The following is a 12,061-nucleotide window of genomic DNA, read 5'->3' as shown; positions in this document are numbered from 1 at the left end:
CATTCATTCATTCATTCATTCATTCATTCATTCATTCATTCATTCATATACTTGATGTCTAAATAGGCACATAACCAATAATATCGTGATGTCTGTTGTTTTCCTTTCCTCCATTCAGTATATTGCTGTGCCTTTGGGTTTCAATTTATCACCAGGGAGGTGCCTACTAACCATAAAAGTTGATGACCATAAATTTACTGAAACATTGTGGCAATTATTTCAAATTACAAAGCAAGCAGAAAAGTAAAGGGAAGATAAAGCAAACATTTTTGCCTATGAAGGCAATACCAGTGCCTTAACTTGGAGGCCAAACTTGGTTTATAAATTTGGGTCTCCTGGTAATAGTGATTTAATATTATTGTGGAACTATAAGCACAGAACTTCTTGTATCAGGAGCAAGGGATTATTTATTATTTATATTACGTTTTATTATTGGTGCTTTTCTTCCCCCGAACTTAAAGTGCTCTTTAAATGTCCTCTTGCCAATACTTAGGATGCTTTTCTTTGTCATGTCAGTGGCAAGTATAATTCCATCCTTTAGACTGGAGAATCTGAATTAAAAGGGTTGTCATTTGCCAGAAGTCACAACTCTCTGAATTTCAATAAATACTCGATGCTAAAGCCAAGTCTGTTATTCCATTAACTCAACTCCCTTGCTCTTAAAAGTGGAACAGGCCTACCTCAGCCATGTTACTCTGGAATTGATGGGACACATAGAACAGAATAACATTTTAATTTTGAAAGATTCTGCTTAATGTCAATTTTCCTTCCTTCAATGTTGATCGTAATAATCATACCAATGTAAGGTTTGCAAGATGCTTTACACGTATTATCTCATTTTATCCATACAACAACCTTATAAGGAAAATAGTGTTATGTTCCCTGTTTTTCAGATGGGAAAACTATGTCAAGAGAGGTTATATGCTTTGGTCAGGGTCACATAGTTAATAAGCAAAAGTAAAGGTGGCCAAAAAAAGTAAAAATCTTTGCCAATGAAAGGAAATAGTAGCCTGAGACAGTCCAGTACTCTACTACACCACATGACATTTTTCCACTATGAGTTGCTGAGCAAAAACTATGATAATGATAATGGCAATGACAATAAAGGTGTCATCTGACAGACAGCCAACTACTAGACTTTCTATACCTAGATCAACTGCTTTTTATGGCATGTTCTAGAAGCACTAAGAGAATAATTCTGCATTTTTAAAGACAACAAATTTTTTTTTCTTGTTTCACTTGTCGATTTTATTTTTTTCCAATTACATGTAAAAATTGTTTTTAACATTCATTTTTATAAGATTTTGAGTTTCAGATTTTTTCTCCTTCCCTCCCTCTCCAAGACAGCAAGTAATCTGATATAGGTCATACAAGTACAATTATGAGAACATATCTCCACATTAATCATGTTGTGAAAAAAGAAATACAACAAAAGGGAAAAGCCACAAAAAAAATGAAAATAGCATACTTCGATCTGCATTAAGTTCTTTCTCTAGGTGTGGATAGCATTTGTCATCATGAGTCTTTTGAAATTGTCTTGGATCATTGTATTTTTTTTTTTTTTTTTTGGCTAGGCAGTGGGGTTAAGTGACTTGCCCAGGGTCACACAGCTAGAAAGTGTCAAGTGTCTGAGTTTAGATTTGAACTCAGGTTCTCCTGACTCCAGGGCCAGTGCTCTATCCACTGCACCACATAAATGCCCCTTGGACCACTGTATTGCTGAGAAGAGTTAAGTCAATCATAGCTGATCATCACACAATGTTGCTGTTACTGTGCACAATGTTATCCTGGTTTTGCTCACTTTACTCAGCACTAGTTCATGTAAGTCTTTTCAGGTTTTTCTGAAATCTGCCTGCTCATCATTTCTTATAGCACAATAGTATTCTGTTACATTCATATACCACAACTTGTTCAGCCATTCCCCAATTGATGGGCATCCCCTCTATTTCCAATTCTTTGCTACCAAAAAAAGAACTGCTATAAATATTTTTGTACATATAGGTCCTTTTCCCTTTTTTTATGATCTCTCTATGATACAGACCTAGAAGTAGTATTGCTGGATCAAAGGGCATACACAGCTTTATAACCCTTTGGGCATAGTTCCAAACTGTTCTCCAGAATGGTTGGATCAGTTCACAACTCCACCAACAATGGATTAGTGTCCCAATTTTCCCACATCTTCTCCAACATTTATCATTTTCCTTTTCTGTCATATTAGCCAATCTGATAAGTGTAAGGTGGTACCTCAGAGTTGCTTTAATTTACATTTCTCTAATCAATAGTGATTTAGAGCATTTTTTCATATGATTATAAAGAGCTTTGGTTTCTTTGTCTGAAGACTGCCAATTCATATCCTTTGACCATTTTTTTAAATTAATTTATTTTTAGTTTTCAAAATTCACTTCCACAAGATTTTGAGTTCCAAATTTTCTCTCTATCTCATCCCTCCTCCTACCCCAAGATGGCATGCATTCTGAATAACCCTAATCTGTCCTTCCTTTTATCTCTCACCCCCCTTCTCTTACCCTCTTCCCCTTCAATTTTCCTGTAGGGCAGGATAGATTTCTATACCCCATTGCCTGTATATCTTATTTCCCAGTTGCATGTGAAAACAATTTTTTTTAACTTCTGTTTTTAAAATTTAGAGTTCCAAATTTTCTCCCTACCTCCCTTCCCATCCACCCTCATTGAGAAGGCAAGTAACTTGATACAGGTTATATATCTGTAGTCATGCAAAACACTTCCATAGTAGTCATGTTGTGAAAAACTAAGTATATTTTCCTTCATCGTATCCTGTCCCCAATTAATTCTATTCTTTCTTTTGACCCTGTCCCTCCTTAGAAGTGTTTGCTTCTGATTACCCCCTCCCCCAATCTGTTCTCCCCTCTATCATCCTCCTGCTCTCTTGTTCCCTTCCCCCCCCCATTTTCCTGTAGGGTAAGATGATTTCCATACCCAATTGAGTGTGCATGTATTTTCTCCTTAAGCCAAATCCGAGGAGAATAAGATTCACTCATTCCTTCTCACCTTCCCCCCATTTCCTCTCCACTGTAAAAGCCTTTTCTTATCTGTTTTAGTAAGATAATTTACCCCATTCTATCTCTCCCTTTCTCCTTCTACCAGTATAGTCCTCTCTCATCCCTTAATTTTATTCTCCAGATATCACCCCTTCATCTTTAACTTACCCTGTGCCATCTATCTATCTATTTATCTATATCTATCTATATACATACATATATATAATTTTTTCCCTCCAACTACTCTAATATTGACAAAGGACTCATGAGCTACAAATATCATCTTTCCATTCAGGAGTGTAAACAGTTCAACCTTAATAAGTCTCTGATTTCTCTTTCCTCCTTACCTCTTCATGTTTCTCTTGAGTCTTGTATCTGAAAGTCAAATTTTCTATTCAGGTCTGGTCTTTTCATCAAAAATGCTTGAAAGTGTTCTATTTCATTGAATGTCCATTTTTTCCCCTGAAGGATTATGCTCAGTTTTGATGGGTAGGTTATTCTTGGTTGTAATCCTGTCTCCTTCACCCTTTGGAATATTCTATTCCAAGCCCTGCAGTCCCTTAATGTAGAAGCTGCTAAATCTTGTGTTATCCTGATTATGTTTCCACAACACTTGAATTGTTTCTTTCTGGCTGCTTGCAATATTTTCTCCTTGACCTGGGAATTCTGGAATTTGGCTGCAATATTACTAGGGGTTTTCCTTTGGGGATCTCTTTCAGGAGGTGATCAGTGGATTCTTTCCATTTCTATTTTACCCTGTAGTTCTAAAATATCGGGACAGTTTTCCTTAATAATTTCTTGAAAGATGATGTCTAGGCTCTTTTTTTGATCATGGCTCTCAGGTAGCCCAATAATTTTTAAATTATCTCTCCTGGACCTATTTTCCAAATCAATTGTTTTTCCAATGAGATATTTCACATTGTTTTCTATTTTTTAATTTTTTTAAATTTGTTTTACAGTGTCTTGATTTCTCATAAAGTCACTAACTTCCAATTGTTCCATTCTAATTTTCAAGGAAGCATTTTCTTCAGTAAGCTTTTGGACTTTCTTTTCCATTTGACCAATTTTGCTTTTTAGGGCATTCTTCTCTTCATTGGCTTTTTGGACTTCTTTTGCCATTTGGGTTGGGCTATTTTTTAAGGTGTTATTTTCTTCAGTATTTTTTTGGGTCTCTTTTAGCAAGCTGTTGACTTATTTTTCATGATTTTCTTGCATCACTCTCAGTTTTTCCTCTACTTCTCTTACTTGCTTCTCAAAATCCCTTTTGAGCTCTTCCATGGTCTGGGACTAATTCATACCTTTCTTGGAAGCTTTGGATGTAGGAGCTTTGACTTTGTTGTCTTCTTCTGGTTGTGTGATTTCATCTTCTTTGTTACCAAAGAAAGATTCTATGTTCTTATTCTTTTTGCACTACTTGCTCATAATCCCAGTAAACTACTTGAGGTATAAACTCTTTGTTAAGGTCTGCTTCCAGTGTGGAGAATGTACTGTCCCAAACTTCGGGGGTTTTGTGTAACTGTTTTCAGAGATACTTCTAGGGAACTGAAAATTTTCAGTTCTTCCAAGGTGCTGTGATCAAGGGAGAGGTGTTTACTCCTTTCCTGGCCTGTGCTCTGGTCTATGAGTGACCACAAGCACTATTTGCTGCCTTGTAACTGTGAGGAGGATTTCCTCTCCACTGCCACTATAAGCTCACCATGCCAGCGTTCCTCCTGGCCCCAGGACTGCCACTCAGAACTGTGACCCAGATCCAAGCATAGTCAAAGCAAGAGATTCCTGCAATCCCACTCTGATCAGCCACTCAATTCCCTCTCAGTCTGTGGGCTGGAAGCTCAGGAGGCAGCCACCACCCCGGGGCTGCACTTGGGGAATGGGGTGGAACCCCATGTTTCTCTCTCACCGCAGATACAGACTTTTCCTACTGACCTTCTAAGTTGTCTTTGGCATTCATGGGTTGAGAAGTCTGGAAACCACCACAGCTGCCCATGATTCAGTCCTATGAGACCTGCTCCAGGTTGGCTGAGGCCTGTGCGCCCATGCCAGACTGTGCTCCTCTCCCAGTCTGGTGCAATATACCTTTCCAATCAACCATCCAGGTTGTCTTGGGCTGAAAATTTGTTTCACTCTGTCTTTTTGTGGGTTCTGCTGCTTTAGAATTTGTTTAGAGCCATTTTTTATAGGTATTTGGAGGAGTTTGGGAGAGAGCTCAAGCAAGTCACTGCTTTTACTCCTCCATCTTGGCTCTGCCCCAGAAATCTGAATCTTGACCATTTTTCCATTGAGGAATGATTTATGTTCTTATAAATTTGACTCCACTTTCTACATATTTCAGAAATGAGGCCTTTATCAGAAATACTTGCTATAAAAATTATTTCCCATCTTTCTGCTTTCCTTTTAATCTTGGTTACATTGGTTTTGTTTGTGCAAAAACTTTTTAATTTAATCAAAATTACCCATTTTACATTTCATAATGTTCTCTGTCTCTTGTTTGATTATGAATCCTTAGCCATAGATCTGACAGGTAAACTATTCCTTGCTCTACTAATTCGCTTAGGATATCATCATTTATGTCTAAATCATGTACCCAATTTGACCTTATCTTGGCAAACAATGTGAGATTTTGGTCTAAGCCTAGTTTCTGCCATACTATTTTCCAGTTTTCCCAGTAGTGTTTGTCAAATAGTGAGTTCTTATTCCAGAAGCTAGAGTCTTTAGGTTCATCAAACAGTAGATTACTAAAATCATCTACTACTGTGTCTCGTGTACCTAATCTCTTCCATTGATTCGCCACTCTATTTCTTAGCCAGTAACAAATAGTTTTGATGATTGCTGGTTTATAATATTGTTTTAGATCTGGCATGGCTAGGCCACCTTCTTTTGCATTTTTTACATTAATTCCCTTCATATTCTTGACCCTTTATTCTTCTAGATGATTTTTGTTACTATTTTTTTCTAGTTCTATAAAATAATTTTTGGTATTTGGTATATAGTATCAATAATTTGATTGGCATGGCACTGAATAAGCAAATAAATTTAGGTAGAATTGTCATTTTTATTATATCAACTCGGCCAACCCATGAGCAATTAATATTTTTACAATTGTTTAGATCTGACTTTTTTGTGAAAAGTGTTTTGTAATTGTGTTCATATAGTTCCTGGGTTTGTCTTGGCAAGTAGACTCTCAAATATTTTATATTGTCTACAATTATTTTATTTTGAGATTTATTTTATTAGGTGATTGGTGGATTCTTTAAGTTTCTATTTTACCCTCTGGTTCTAGAATATTGGGTCAGTTTTCCTTGATAATTTCTTGAAAGCTAATGTCTAGGCTCTTTTTCTTATTACAACTTTCAGGAAGTCAGTAAGTTTTAAATTATCTCTCCTGGATCTATTTTCCAGGACAGCTGTTTTTCCAGTGAGATATTTCACATTGCCTTCTATTTTTTCTTTCTTTTGGTTTTGTTCTATTTTTTTTTTGATTTCTCATAAAGTCGTTAGCTTCCATTTACTCCATTCTAATTTTTAAGGAATCATTTTATTCAATGAACTTTTGTACCTCCTTTTCCAGTTGGCCAATTCTACTTTTTAAGTAGAATTCTCCTCACTGACTTTTTGGAACTCTTTTACCATTTGCTGTAGTCTGTTTTTGTTTTTTTTGTTTGTTTGTTTTTTGGGGGTTTTTTTTGCTTGTTTGTTTGTTTGTTTGTTTTTTTGGATAGGCAATGGGGTTGAGTGACTTGCCTGGGGTCACACAGCTAGTAAGTGTTATGTGTCTGAGGTCAGATTTGAACTCAGGTCCTCCTGAATCTAGGGCCAGTGCTCTATCCACGGAGCCATCTAGCTGCCCCCTAGTCTGTTTTTTAAGGTATTATTTTCTTCAATATTTTTTGTGTCTCCTTTACCAAGTTGTTGACAGATTTTTAATGATTTTCTTGCATCACTCTCATTTCTCTTCTAATTTTTCCTTTACCTCTCAGTTTTTTTCTATTGTTTGCCCATTTTCCCAGCCTATTAGTTGACTTTGAATTCTTTATTAAAGTAGGGCTCTGCTTCCAGGGTGGAGGGCACACTGTCCCAAGCTTCAAGGGTTTTGTGCAGCTATTTTCAGAGAAACTTCTAGGGACCTGTAAGTTTTCACTTCTTCCAAGGTGGTATGATCTAAGGAGAGGTGTTTACTACTCTCCTGGCCTGTATTCTGGTCTGTAAGTGATCACAAGCATTCTTTACTGCCTTGGAACTGTGACCAGAGTCCCTGCTCCATTGCAGCTATAAGTTCTGCAATGCTAGTGTTCCTCCTCAACCTGGGACTGCCCAGGACTGTGACCCAGATCCAAGTATAGGCAAAGCAACAGAGTCCTGCCTCAGTGCTAGCAAAGAGACCCCTGTAATCTCCTTCTGACCAGTGGTTGCGCAGACCTTTCCTGCCAACCTTCCAAGTTGTCTTGAGCTAGAAATTTGTTTCATTCCATCTTTTTGTGGGTTCTGCTGCTCTAGAATTTGGTGAGTCATTGTTTAAAGATATTTGGAAGGGTTTGGGGGAGAGCTCAGGCAAGTCCCTGCTTTTACTCTGCCATCTTGGCTCCATCTCCTACAATTATTTTAAATGGCATTTCTCTTTCTATTTCTTCTTGTTGAACTTTGTTGGTATTACTATATAGAAATGCTGATGATTTATGTTGGTTTATTATATATCCTGCAACTTTGCTAAAGTTGTTAATTATTTCAAGTAGTATCTTAGTTGATTTTCTAGAATTCTCTAAGTATACCATCATTTGTAAAGAGTGTTAGTTTTTTTCCTTATTTCCTAGTCTAATTCCTTCAATTTCTTTTTCTTCTCTTATTGCTAAAATTAATATTTCTAGTACAATATTGAATAATAGTGATGATAATGGATATCCTTGTTTCACCCTTGATCTTATTTGGGAAGGCTTCTAGCTTATCCCCATTACAGATAATGCTTGCTGATGATTTTAGGTAGATACTGCATATCATTTTAAGGAACACACCCTTTATTCCTATGCTCTCAAGGTTTTTAACAGGAATGGGTGCTGTATTTTGTCAAAAGCTTTTTTGGTATCTATTGAGATAATATGATTTCTGTTGGTTTTGTTATTGGTATGATCAATTATGCTAATAGTTTTCCTAATATTGAACAAGCCCTGCTTTCTTGGTATCAGTCTCACCTGATCTTAATGTATTATTCTGATGATTAGTTACTGTAATCTCTTTACAAATATTTTATTTAAAATTTTTGCATCTATACTCATTAGAGAAATTGGTATATAATTTTCTTTCTCTGTTTTGGCTCTTCCCAGTTTAGGTATCAGCACAATATTTGTGTCATAAAAAGAATTTGGCAGAATTCTAAATAGTTAACATAATATTGGAATTAATTGTTCTTTAAATGTTTAGTAGAATTCACTTGTAAATCTGCCTGGCCCTGGCAATTTTTTCTTAGGGAGTTCATTGATGACTTGTTCAATTTCTTTTTCTAAAATGAGGCTATTTAAATATTAATCCATTTGACTTAGATTGTCAGATATATAGGCATACAATTGGACAAAATAGCTCCTAATTATTTCTTTGATTTCCTCTTCATTGGTGCTGAATTCACCCTTTTTATTTTTGGTTCTGGTAATCTGGTTTTCTTTTTTTTTTTTAATCAAATTAATCAAAAGTTTATCTATTTTATTTTTTTTTCATAAAACCAGCTCCTTTTTATTTATTAGTTCAATATATTTCTTACTTTCAATTTTATTTATCTCTCCTTTGATTATCAGAATTTCTGATTTGGTGTTTAATTGGGTATTTTTAATTAGCTCTTTTTGTAGCTTTTTTAATTGTATGCCCAATTCATTGATCTGCTCTTTCTCTATTTTATTCATGAAAGGATTTAGAAATGTAAATTTCCCCTAAGTACTGCCTTGTCTGTATCCCATAAATTCTGGTATTTTGTCTCATTATTGTCATTTTTTTTGATGAAATTATTTATTGTTTCTATGATTTATTGCTTGACCCACTCATTCTTTAGGATTAGATTGTTTAGTTTCCAATTAATTTTTAATCTATATTTCCATGGCCCTTTATTACACAATCTAAAAAAGGATGCATTTAATATTTCTGCCTTTTTATGTCCTAATACATGGTCAACTGTTGCATAAGTGCTATGTACCACTGAGGAAAAGGTATATTATTTTCTATCCCCATTCAGTTTTCTCCAGGTGTCTATCATATCTCACTTTTCTAAAATGCTATTCATCTCCTTAAGTTCTTTCTTGTTTATTTTGTGGTTAGATTCAACTAGTTCTGAGAGGGGAAGGTTGAGTCCCCAACTAGTATAATTTTGCTGTCTATTTCTTCCTGTAACTCACTAAACTTATCCTGTAAGAATTTGGATGCCATAGCACTTGGTGCCTATATTTACTATTTATATTACTTCATCGTCTATGGTATCTTTTGAGCAAGATGTAGTTTCCTTCCTTGTCTCTTTTAATTAGATCCATTTTTGCTTTTGCTTTGTCTGAGATCAGGATTGCTACCCTGCTTTTTCTTTTTTTTTTCACTTCAGCTGAAGCTCCAGTCTTTTACCTTTACTCTGTATGTGTCTTTCAGCTTCACATGTGTTTCTTGTAAACAACATATTGTAGCATTCTGCTTTTTTGATCCACTCTGCTATTCACTTTTGTTTCATGGGAGAGTTCATCCCATTCATATTCGTGATTATGATTATTAACTGTGTATTTCTCCCCATACTATTTTCCCCCTTTTCATACTTTTATCTCTCCTTTCACCCTGTTCCTCCTCACCAGTGTTTTGCTTCTGACCACCACTTCCCCCAATCTGCCCCCCTTTTCTTTCCCCTTTCCCCTCCTACTTCTGCCCTCTCTTTTATGCCCTTACTTCTATCAGCACCCCGCCCCCCAGCTCCTGCTTTTCTTTATCCTTTCCCCTCCTACTTCCCTTTAGGGTAAGATAGATTTCTCTACCCAACTGAGTGCATATGTTATTCCCTCTTTGAGCCAAAACCAATGAGAGTAACGTTTAAACAATGCTCACACCCTCCCTTCTTTCCCTCTGGTATAATAGTCTTTTATGCCTCATCATGTGATTTAATTTACCCCATTCTTCCTCCCCTTTTCCTCTTCACCCAGCACAATCCTTTTTATCACCCCTTAATTATTTTTTATCTTCACATCAAAGTCAACTTATACCCACACCCTCTGTCTAAGTATACTCCTTCTAACTGCCCTAATAGAGATACAGTATAATCTTCCCATGTAGGGATGTAATCAGCTTAACCTTATTGAATATTATGGTATTTTTTTTTCTTTCTTATTTACCTTTTTATGCTTCTCTTGAGTCTTGTATTTGAAGATCAAATTTTCTGTTCAACTCTGATCTTTTCATCAGGAAAATTTGAAAGTCCCCTACGTCATTGAATATCCATCTTTTCCCCTGAAAGATTATGTTCAGTTTTGCTGGGTAGTTGATTCTTAGTTGTAACCCAAGCTTCTTTGCCTTCCAGAATATCATATTCCAAGCCCTTTGATCCATTAATGTAGAAGCTGCTAAGTGCTGTGTAATCCTGACTGTGACTTCTTAACATTTGAATTGGCCCTTTCTGGCTGCTTGCAGTATTTTCTTCTCTATCAGATAATTCTGGAATTTGGCTAAAATATATCTTGGAGTTTTCATTTTCTAATCTCGTTCAGGAGGTGTTTGGTGGATTCTTTCAATGACTGCTTTACCCCCTGGTTCTAAAACCTCAGGGCAGTTTTCCTTGATAATTTCTTGAAAAATGCTGTCCAGACACTTTTTTTGAACATAGCTTTTAAGTAGTCCAATAATTCTTAAATTATCTCTCCTGAATCTATTTTCCAGGTCAGTTGTTTTTCCAATGAGATATTTTACATTATCTTCTATTTTTTTCATTCTTTTGATTTTGTTTGAGTGATTCTTGATATATCATAGAGTCATTAGCTTTCACTTGCCCAATTCTAATTTTTAACGAATTATTTTCTTCAGTTAGTTTTTGTACCTCCTTTCCCATTTGGCCAATTCTGTTTTTTAAAGAGTTGTTTTCTTCACTCAATTTTTGTACTTCTTCTTCCAAGATTTTGACTCTTTTTTCATAATTCTCTCACTAACTCTCATTTCTTTTCCCAATTTTTCTTCTACCTCTCTTACTTGATTTTTAAAATCCTTTTTGAGCTGTTCCAAAAGGACTTTTTGGATTGAGATCAATTCATATTCCCCTTTGAGGCTTCTCATGTTAGCATTTTGACATTGTTGCCCACTTCTGAGTTTGTATTTTGATCTTCCTTGTCTCCATAGTAGCTTTCTATGGTTAGGGTTTTTTTTTTTTCCTCATTTTTAAAAGTTGAGCTCTACTCCTGGGATACAGGGGACACTGTCCCAAGCTTCTTGCCCTAGAGACCAAGGGCCTATTCACTGACTTTCTGCCCTAGATCTTCTGGGACTGTGGACTTGCCCATTGTGCTAGGGTGTCCTGACTTAGTCACACCTGTTGTTGCTTGAGTTCTGGAGCTGGCAGCTTGCCTTCTGTGCTGGAGCTGGAGTGCTTGCAGCTGGCCTGCTGTGCCACTGGCCTGCTGAGCCTGAACCAAGGGGCCTGGATTGCAGCTTCCCACTGGCTTGCCCAGATTCTGCCTGTACTGGGCTGTGCTCCACTTTTACCCAAGTGAGACAGACCTTTCCTGGAGTCCTTCCAAGTTATCTTGGGCTGGAAAATTGTTTCAGCCCACCTTTTTGTGAATTCTATAGCTCCAGAATTCTTTTAGAGGCTTGATTTAACATTGTTTCTGAGGGAAACTGGAGAGAGCTCTGGCAACTTCCTGGCTTCTTTCTGCCATCTTGGCTCTACCCCCAACCAAAAAAAATTAAACCAATTTTGGGGACAATAGCTGAAGTCTTTCCAGTTTGGAAGAGCCTAACAAAATCCATGTTCCACTAATATAGCCATCAAGGACCCATGATCACTTCCATAACATATTGAAGTAATTTTTTTTAAAAATTGATTGATA

Source organism: Vombatus ursinus, unplaced genomic scaffold (genome assembly GCF_900497805.2).
Source record: "Vombatus ursinus unplaced genomic scaffold, bare-nosed wombat genome assembly UNPS02009835.1, whole genome shotgun sequence".
NCBI classification, from domain to species: domain Eukaryota; kingdom Metazoa; phylum Chordata; class Mammalia; order Diprotodontia; family Vombatidae; genus Vombatus; species Vombatus ursinus.
This window is presented reverse-complemented; position numbering follows the sequence as displayed.